At 39.6% G+C, this 10,340-nt stretch overlaps 1 protein-coding gene across 1 annotated transcript in view; it reads right to left on the bottom strand.

Annotated features, from left to right (window-relative positions):
* The window catches only part of LOC102868388 (cholinesterase-like), a 109,553-nt gene that overhangs the window by 88,219 nt on the left and 10,994 nt on the right, over positions 1-10,340 (bottom strand). The window lies entirely within an intron of this gene.

Below are 10,340 nucleotides of genomic sequence, written 5' to 3'. Positions count from 1 at the left end.
CTGGAGACTAAGGTGCATCTGATACAGGCCATGGTCTTTGCAATCACTTGTTATGCATCAGAGAGTTGGACAATGACTAAGGAGGATAGAAGGAGAAACTATGTCTTTGAGCTGTGGTGCTGGAGAAGAGTATTGAATGTACCATGGACTGCCAAGAAAACAAACAGATTCATTGTAGAGAGGATTAAACCAAGCTACTCCTTGGAGGCGAGGATTCTGGGGCTTTGTCTGACATACTTTGGACATGTTGTAAGGAGGGGTAGGTCCTTGGAGAGGGACATCATGCTTGGGAGGGTGGAGGGACAGTGCAGGAGGGGATGACTCTCTATGAGGTGGATTGATTCAGTTACTGGGGTAATCAGGATGAATGTGTCAGAGGCAGCGCAATTGGCACAGGATAGAGCAGTGTTTAGGGCTGTTGTGCATAGGGTTGCTATGAGTCACAAGCAACTCAACGGCACATAACAACAACACATGAATGAGAGATAATGACAATGAAGGAAAAAGTTGAAGCTAGACCAAAGGCCTTGTGAAAATATAAGGCCCCAGGGACTGATAGGGTATCAATTGACAATATATCATTAGGTTAATCAGCATGACAAAATGAGGTCCTCAAATAGATCCACACACATATAATCAACTTTTCTTCAATAAAGTTGCCAAGGTGAGAAAAAGACAGTGTTTTAACAAACATATGTACATTTTTAGATATAAAAAACATAGACCTCAATCTCTTTTTTACTACTTAGAAAAGTCATAATTCATGTGGGTTACATACCAAAACATAAAAAGTAAATCTGTACATCTTCTAGATGAAAACACAGGAAAAAAAATCTTCACAAATTTTGAGGCAGGCAAAGATTTAATATAAGAATCAGAATGAAGGATACAGAAAATAGTAAAATTTTTTTTTAATTGCAAGATTGGATCCTTTTTAAAAAGTCTGCTCTTGAAAGTATTAAGAAATTATTCCGAAAAATTAAAAAAATGTAACCTTCTTACTGGAAGAAAATATACAGGATACACTGAAATACATAGACAACTCTTACAACGTAAGGAGAAACAAAAATCCACTTAAAATCAGAATAGATGCTTCATGACAGAAAATTAAAATGCTCAATAAATATATGAATGGATGCACAATATCTCTAGTAATCACAGAAATGTAATTAAAACAATGTTATGAAATATTCACCACACAGTAAAGTTGCTAAAATTTAAAGTGTGATAATGTCAAGTGTAACCGAGACTGTGAGGTTTTCAGACCTTGCTACAGGGAGTGTAAAATCCTCAGCTGTTAGAGAAAACAGTGTGACAGTTCCTTACAAAATTAAGTATCTACTTAACATATGTTCCAGAACTCCCTTTCCAAATTATTTACTCAAAGAAGTAAAAATATACATCAGCAGAAGATTTGCGCGAAGATATTCAGAGCAGCTTTATTTATAACTATCTCAAGTGAAAAGGAAATGAAATGTTAATCAATAGGTAAATGAATAAACAAACTCTGGCATATCCCATCAGGGGAAATAATCCTCAGGAATTAATAACCCATGACCTGACTCACAGAGTGGAACCTCAGATGAACAGAAACTCTGACCTGATTAGACACTCCAATTCCAATAGTCTTTTGCTGGACTGGCATATACACTGTTCCAGGCCAGACAGCCCAATTTCTTTTTCCCACAGCATACATGTCTGTTTTGTTATATTGATATTCTTGATTATTTTACTCTTTGCTCTTATGGATACAGCACTTGTCTGTCTGTTGCCTGTACCGTGATGACTGTGTGTGATATTGAATTGATATGGGAAGCTATGGCACTAGTGTTTCAAACACAAGCAGGGTTACCCATGGAAAACAGGTTTAAGCAAAGTCTCCAGACTAAAACTAGCAGGGCATGTAATTTACTTTTTAGATAACAGGGCTTTAAAAATCCCGTGACTGATAGAGGAGTATTGTTGGATATAGTGCTGGTAGATGATACCTGTAGGATGTGAGACATGAGAAAAATGATGAGAAACAGCTTAACATCCAATAGTAACTAGAACACAGAATGTAGAAAATATAATTCTAAGAAGATTGGGATTTGGCAAAAATAAAATGATGTGCATAAATTTTTACATTCTAGGCATTAATTATCTGAGATGTACTGGGATTTGTCATTTTGTATCAAAAATCATATAAACATTTTTAATGAGAAATGGAAGTGTAATAGTGATACATTCATGGTCAAAAGAATATATCACGATCAATCCTGACATAATACTGTCAGTGATAGAATATTATCCAAAGTCATACAAAGAGTCCATCAACAAATGAATGGATAGAGAAGCTCTGGTGTATTTACACAGTGGAATACTACACTGCATTGAAAAACAAGGCACTGATAAAATATTATTCAAAATGGGTGATCCTGGAGGACATTATGCTGAGTAAAATATCTCAGCCGCAAAAGGACAAATACTTTATAGTACCACTACTGTAAAATGGGACTGATATCGGTGTTGGAGGAAGACTGAGAAAATAGGATAAATTATGTATACTGCATGAAACAGATGAGGGAGAGAACTGTTTAAAAGGGATATATGATTAGGTATTATTGTCATGACGGGAGTCCTAAACAAAGGCTGCATGGTGGAGTAGACTTGGGGGGAGGGATTGTATAACAATGAAATAATTTTTCTTTTACTTTTCAAGAGAAGAGTGAACTGTCGGGGAGAGATGGACAGGGACAAACGTGCAACAATGAATGAATGGAAATCCAAAGTGGAAACTTTCATTAAAATTAATAATAATAAAAAAGTTAAAAAAAGGAATGTAGCATCAGGATTGGAGAAAGACTCTTTAACAACCTACATTATGCAGGTGACACAACCTTGCTTGCTGAAACTGAAGAGGACTTGATGCATTTGCTGCAGAAGGTCGAGGACTGTAGTCTTCAATATGGATCGAAGCTCAACATCAAGAATTCAAAGATTCTCACCACTGAGCCAATTGGAAGCACCATGATAGATGGAGAATAGACTGAGGTGGTTGTTAAAAATGTCAGCTTGTTTGGAGCCACAATCAACATTATTAGTACCAACAATCAGTAAATCAAAAGACAAATTACATTGGGAAAATCTGCTGTCAGGGACCTCTCTGGAAAACTGATAAGCATGAGTGTCAATCTAGAGACTAAAGTGTATCCGATCAAGGCCATGGTCTTTACAATTACTTGCTATGCATCAGAGATCTGGACAATGACTAAGGATTACAGAAGAAGAATTGATGTCTTGACTTGTGTGGCTAGAGAAGACTATTGCACATACCATGAACCAGCAAGAGAACAAATATGTCTGTTTCTCCTTGGAGAAAGTTTCTCCTTGGAGGCAAAGATTTCAAAGCTCCATCTCATATACTTTGGGCACGTGGCCAGGAAGGATCAGTATTTGGAGAAGGACATCATGCTCAGAAGGGTGGGGGGCCAGCGCAGGAGAGGAAGACCCCAGAAGAGTAACTGGGGCTATGGGGATAGTGAGACTGGCACAGGACATATTAAGATTCAGAACTGTTGTTCATAGGGTCATTATGAGTCTCAGGCAACTCGATGGCTCATAACTGCAACAACATATCCTTCAATATGGATTATATCTCAATATCAAGAAAAACATCCTCACCATTGTATCAATAACTAACACCATGTCAAGCAGAGAAAAGACTGAAGGTAGCAAGGATTTTTGGTTTGGATATCCAGTCAAAATTCATGATAGCAGCAGTCAAGAAATCAAGAAACATATTGCATTGGAGAAAAATCCAATATAAGAGGTCAAGGATCTCTTCAAAATGATAAAGAACCAGTTTTTCAGTTTAAAGACTAAGGTGTGCTTAATCCAAGCCATGGTATTTTCAATTCTTTTAAGACATATGAAAGTTGGACAATGAATATGAAAGTTCAAAGTAGAATCAATGCCTTTGCATTGTGGTGTTGACAAGCAGGACTGAATAATTTTTTTAAATTTTATTTTATTTCATTATTTGTGTGTGTGTGTGTGTGTGTGTGTACAGTCAAATCAGATCTGACTGGTTCAGGAAGAGACTGTTCCTCCTTCTCCAGCAGAGCGTCTGGTGGATTCGAACCATGCATCTCTGAGATTGCAGCACAGCTTCTTACCACTAGGCCACCAGAGCTTGGCTGAGGACTGAATATTTTATGACTGCCAAAGGACAAACAAATCTGTCTTGGGGGCAGTAGGGTGCTTCTTAGAGGCAAGGCTGGTAACATTTCAGCTCACATACTGTGAGCATGTTATCAGGAGTGGACAGTCCTTGGGAAGAGACACCAGGCTGGGAAAGGTGGGGGGTCACTGAAGGAGATGGTGACAGGGGCTTGAGCGTGGGGAAAAGGATATGGAGAGGCTCCCATTTGTTGTTCATATAGTCACTGTGAGTTGTAATCAACTCGACAGCACGATTGCCCACCCTTCTCCTGTGGAGTAGCTGGTGGCCTCGAACTACATGTCTTCAGGATTGCAGTGCAGCTTATTGCCACTAGGCCACCAGGGCTCCCTCAAGAGCAACAGCAAAATGAATAGTAAACTAGTGATAAAGTTGGGCAACGCACATGATTTGAACTCAAGGATTACCTTCCATTTAACAGTTTGACTACATGTCATAGGAACACGGAAATCCTCACTATTGGCCAAAGAGACAAAATCTCATGATATATGGAGAAAAGACTGAACTTATCAATGACTTCCTTTTACTAAGATTGATAATCAAAAAGCTAAAAGAAAGGTTGCCTTGGGGAAATCTGCTGTCAAGACATTTTCCAAAGTTTTAAAGTACCAGGTTTAAAGGTGAAGGTGTGTCAGATCCAAAGTATAGTATTTTCAATTGCTTCATATGCACCCCATATGGACAATGGATAAGGATGTGGGAAGAAGAGTTAATGCGTTTGAATTATAGTTAGTATTGAAGAAAAATACTTAATATCCCACAGACTACCAAAAAAATAAGACTGTTTTGGAGGAAGCCCCACCAAGGTGCTTCTTAGAGGCAAGAATGGTGAAATTTTTATCATACTTGCGACAAGTTGTTGGGAAGGGCTAGTTCTTATCAAAGACCTGCTGGTAAAAAAAGAGGGTCCGAGAAAGACGGGGAGACTCTCAACTAGATGTATTGATAATGACTGCAACAATGAGTTTGAGCTTGTCGATATTGTGTCGATAGCTCAGAGGTTCAGAGATGTTGTACATAGAGTTGCTATGAGTGGTAGTTGACTAGATGACAGATAATAACACTAAAAGGAAGAAAGATTTAATAATTCGCAAAGATGATAGCTTGAAAACCTTATGCAATACGACGCTGACAAATGTTTATGTCATGACTGTAAATCAATTCTATAGCAACAATTTTGTTGTTGTTGATATAAACTACTCTTAAATGAAACAACATGAAGGAATCACAAATATATGCTAGGGAAGTCTCGTGATTTAATGGTAAGTAGTTGTGCTGCAATCTTAAAGTTATGAGGTTCAAAACCATCAGGTGTCCCTCAGGAGACAGATGGACAATCTCTTCCCAAGCGATTGGTTGTTTCGGAAAACCCACTGGAGGGTCAGCAATGAGTTGGTTCTCATTTGATAGAACAAGACCACAAACTAAAGAAGTGAGATTTAAGAGCATATTCTGTACATTTCAGTTAATATAAATGTTTAAAAAATAAGACTTATCTATGACTACTGAAGTAAAAGGTTTGGTTAACAGTGGATGAGCAGTAAAGGGATATTTATCAATTGCAGAACTGGAGGATATTTTTGAATGAATGAAAATGTTAAATTTTCACTAGAGTCCAGATATGTTGGGTTATATACATTTTGTCAAATTTCCTGATCTGTATGCTTAAAGTGTTTGCATTTTACTGTGTGTAAATGATATTCTAGCAAAATTCATAAATAATACACGTGGGCTTACTGTTGAGGAAGAAAAATTACGAAAACCTTTTATGAATCATGCACTTGAAACTCATTTTCCTAGATGTTAATTACAGCTCCACGTTCTTCTTTCTTAATTTATCACTTTTGGGTTGGGTATAAATAGAAACTAGTAGAATTTCTCAACTGTAGAACAGAATTATTGGCAATTATTTCTTGTGGGGACTGCCTGGTGCATTTTGAGAGGATTCCACCTAGCAACAAAAAAGAGAGGCAACTCTGCCCTCTCCCTCACATCGCTAAATATTCGTTAAAGTTAAGGGCCAAGAATACCCCTCTAAAAACAACAGTATTAGCACATCAGGGATTTAACCAGATAATACACAGCTACACCATGGGGAAAAAAAAATAACATACACTGGTTGTCGTTATTGTCATGTGCTGTTGATTCAGGACAGACTCATAACCTTCAGAGAGTTTTCAGAGCAGGAGTGGCATCCACTTCACAAACAACATGCCACTGTAAAGACAGTGAGTTTTGAGAAAGCTTCAGTTTGCTCGGCTCCACAGTCAACACTTTTGGCACCAGCAGCCAGGAAATTAAAAGACATATTGCCATGGGAAAGTCTGCTGTTAGGGACTTCTCCAAAGTACTGAAGAGCAATGGTGTCTCTCTGGAGACTAAGGTGCATCTGATACAGGCCATGGTCTTTGCTATCACTTGTTATTCATCAGAGAGTTGGACAATGACTAAGGAGGATAGAAGGAGAATTGATGCCTTTGAGCTGTGGTGCTGGAGAAGAGCATTGAGGGTACCATGGACTGCTAGGAAAACAGATTCATCCTGGAGAGGGTTAAATCGGGCAGCTCCTTAGAGGCAAGGATTTTAGGGCTTCATTTGACATACTTTGGGCATGTTGTAAGGAGAGACCGGTCCTTGGAGAGGGATGTCACGCTTGGGAGGGTGGAGGGACAGAACAGGAGGGGAAGGCCCTCTATGATGTGGATTGATTCAATGACTGGGGTAATCGGGATGGGTGTGTCTGAGACAGTGCAATTGTCACAGGACAGAGGAGAGTTTAGGGCTGTTGTACATAGGTTCGCTATGAGTTGCAAGTGACTTGACAGCACATAACAACAACAACTATAGTTGTAGAACTGCTTCAGAACTGTTCATAGGGTCGCTCTGAGTCATGCTCGACTCGACAGCAATCAACAACCACATACTGCAAAGGAGAAGGCTGTTTCATCTTTCCCCTGAATGGATTCAAACTGTCTGCCTTTGGGTTGACAGTGCATATGCATATTTGCCTGTAAGCCAAACTTCAACATCTATGATCTGTTTTATTATTTCTGCAAATAGGGAATCTGGGCTGGTAACAAAGCAACAATAGTGCATCACTGACTGCTTTAGTTACATAATGAAGCTATAGTGGAAATAGTTGCAGAAAGTGGCTTTGTTTTCTCACAGATTGCAAGGTTACAGGTCAGAATTCAGATCAGGTGCAACTCTAGAGGAAAGATCTTTTTCCGGCCTTTGTTTCCTGATGTTGTTGCGGTCATATGTTTTGGCATCATGTTAACCCTATCTCTCTTAAGCTGGCTTGTTTAATGTCTTTGTTGTTGTTGCATACTGTCGACTAGGAACCGACCCATAGATGACCCTCCAGTGGGTTTTCAGAGACAATTAATAGCACTAAAGGAGGTTGCCCCCCCTTCTCCCATGGAGCAGCTGATAGATTAGTTTTTGCAGCACAGCTTCTTACCATCAGTGCTCCCTGCTTAATATCTCAAAATAGATTGACTCAAAATATGTCCCACAGTAATTCTGCCTCACTAATATTTTTGCTATTACTAATACTTTGGACATGTTGCTAGGAGGGGCTGTTTCTTGGAAAGGGATACGATGCTGGAACAATGGAGGGTCTGTGAAGGAGAAGATGACCCTGAACCAGGTGGGTTGATGCAGTGACTGCCTCCATGGGATCTAGTGTATCTGGGAGTGTGAGGATGGCACAGGATAGGACAGAGCTCAGATCTGTTGTTCATAGAGTCACTATGAGTTGTACTTGACAACACCTAACAACAATAGCAAATTTCTCTCGAGCTATGTTGTTGTTGTTATTAAGTGCCATCAAGTCGCATACCAACCCTATGAAGGAGAGTCCTTGACGCTTGTGTGACTTTCATCCTCCCTCCAGGTTCACAGGGTTTCCGGAGGCAAGCTATTATGGAAGTGGATGCCACTCCTCCTTCCAAGTTTGTTTTAATTGGGGAGCTCCACCCCACTCTCTGTTTGCATTGGGTAACCAGCCATTAATGCATTTGACACATCTGTGTCACAGTGTTCAACTTCACAGCAACCACAAGTGACTGCGGTACAGCAACTTGTACACCAGGGCTATACGACCTAGAGGAATGTCTGAACAAAAACAATGAATGACAGGCCCGAGGTCCATGGATTAAAAGTCCCCCACCTTTGGCTTGACTCATAGCAATTCTATGAACATCAGATAAGATCCTTGTCATATCGTATGTCTTCCCTACAATCTCAAGCCCATTGCTGCAGTCACTGTGTCAAAGCAGCTAGGTTGCCTCTTCCTCTGTTTTTCTGCCTGTCCATCTTTCTCACCATGTCTTTTCCCAAGGGCTTACAACATACCCAAAATGTATGAGACAAAGTTTCATCATTGTTGCCTCTAAAAAACATTCTGATTACACTTTTTCGATTGATGTGTTGTTGTTGTCTGTGTTTTTTTTTTTGGTTGTTTTTTCTTCTAAAATTTTCTTTATTGTTTGGTTTTTCTTTTATAAATTTTATTGTTTTTAATGAAAGTTTACAGAGACTTAGGGTTTCCAGTCATTCATTATTTCACTTTTCTCCCTGCCCCCCACCCCCCAATTCATTCTTCTTAAAAAGAAAAACTCTTTCATTGTTATGTAATCCCTCCCCCAAGTCTACTCCACTATGCAGCCTTCGTTCTGGACTCCTGTCATGGCAATAATACCTAATCACATATCCCTTTTTTCCCCTTATTTTTTAAATTTATTATTATTATTAATTTCAATGAACATTTACAGAGATTTTGGATTTCCATTCATTCGCTGTTGAACTTTTCTCCCTGACCCTCCCCCCACCAGTTCGCTCTTCTATTTGAAAAATAAAAGAAAAATTCCTTTATTTGTATACAATCCCTCCGTGCCCCCGCACCCCCATCCCAGGTACACTACACTCTGCAACCTTCATTCAAGACTCTTGTGATAATCATAATACCCTAGAATACATCGCTTTTAAGCTGTTCTCTCCCTCATCTGCTTCAATGCAGTATACATAATTTATCCAGTTTTTCTCATTCTTACCCCAACCCTGATGTCAGTCCCATTCTACAGCAGTGGCACTATGCAATGTTTGTCCTTTCATGACTGAGATACCTCACTCAGCATAATATCCTCCAGGGTCATCCATGTTGAATAATGTTGCATGAGTTCCTTATTTTTCAATGCAGCATAGTATTCCGTTGTGTGAATATACCACAGCTTCTCTATCCATTCATTTTTTGTTTTTTTAAATTTAGGTTGTTTATTTTCCATTTCAATGAACATCTACAGAGATTTTGGAATTCCATTCATTCACTGTCTTCCTCATCTGTTTCGATGCAGGAGACATCATTCCTCCCCTCCTTCTCTGCTTTCCCTCAACTCTGATGCCATCCTGTTTTATAGCAGCTTGGTGCAGAACCTTCTGCAGAGTAGCTGGTGGGTGAGAATACTAACTTTTCTGTTGGCAGTCGTTTCCTGGTTGACAAGGGTCACAGACATGAAAGCAAAGCAAAAACCAACACAAACCCAACAATTCTACATGCTCATTCTTAGGACACATCTCAGTAAGGCACAGTCGGAGGGGACGGTCCATCATTTTTTGTGGAGCAGCAAGGTGGATATGAATGTGATTTGGGGTCATCAGTGCAACCTGATATGGACTATATACTACTATAGTTCTTTTTGTTTTTTAGTCATTTTTTTCCAATGACTTAATGCATTCATAGGACTGCTTAAGTAGGAAACAGCTTAACCAAACATGAGGGAACTCATAACCAGTACTCATAGCCAGAGTAAATGAAGAATGCTAGCAACAATATTGTTGTTGTTGTTGTTGTTATGTGCCGTCGAGCCGTTGGCGACTCATAGCGACCCTATGTACAACAGCCCTAAACCGTGCTCTATCCTGTGCCAATCTCATTGCCTCTGACGAACCCATCCCGATTACCCCAGTCACTGAATCAATCTACCTCATAGAGAGTCTTCCCCTACTGCGCTGTCCCTCTAATCTACCCAGCATGATGTCCCTCTCTAAAGACCTGTCTCTCCTTACAACATGTCCAAAGTATGTCAGACGAAGCCCCAGAATCCTTGCCTCCAAG

The sequence above is a fragment of the Elephantulus edwardii genome, unplaced genomic scaffold, assembly GCF_000299155.1.
Source record: "Elephantulus edwardii isolate Elephantulus edwardi_28Jun2011 unplaced genomic scaffold, EleEdw1.0 scaffold00088, whole genome shotgun sequence".
Lineage (NCBI taxonomy): Eukaryota > Metazoa > Chordata > Mammalia > Macroscelidea > Macroscelididae > Elephantulus > Elephantulus edwardii.
The sequence above is the reverse complement of the archived record's forward strand: the minus strand, read 5'-3'. Positions and strand labels throughout refer to the sequence as shown.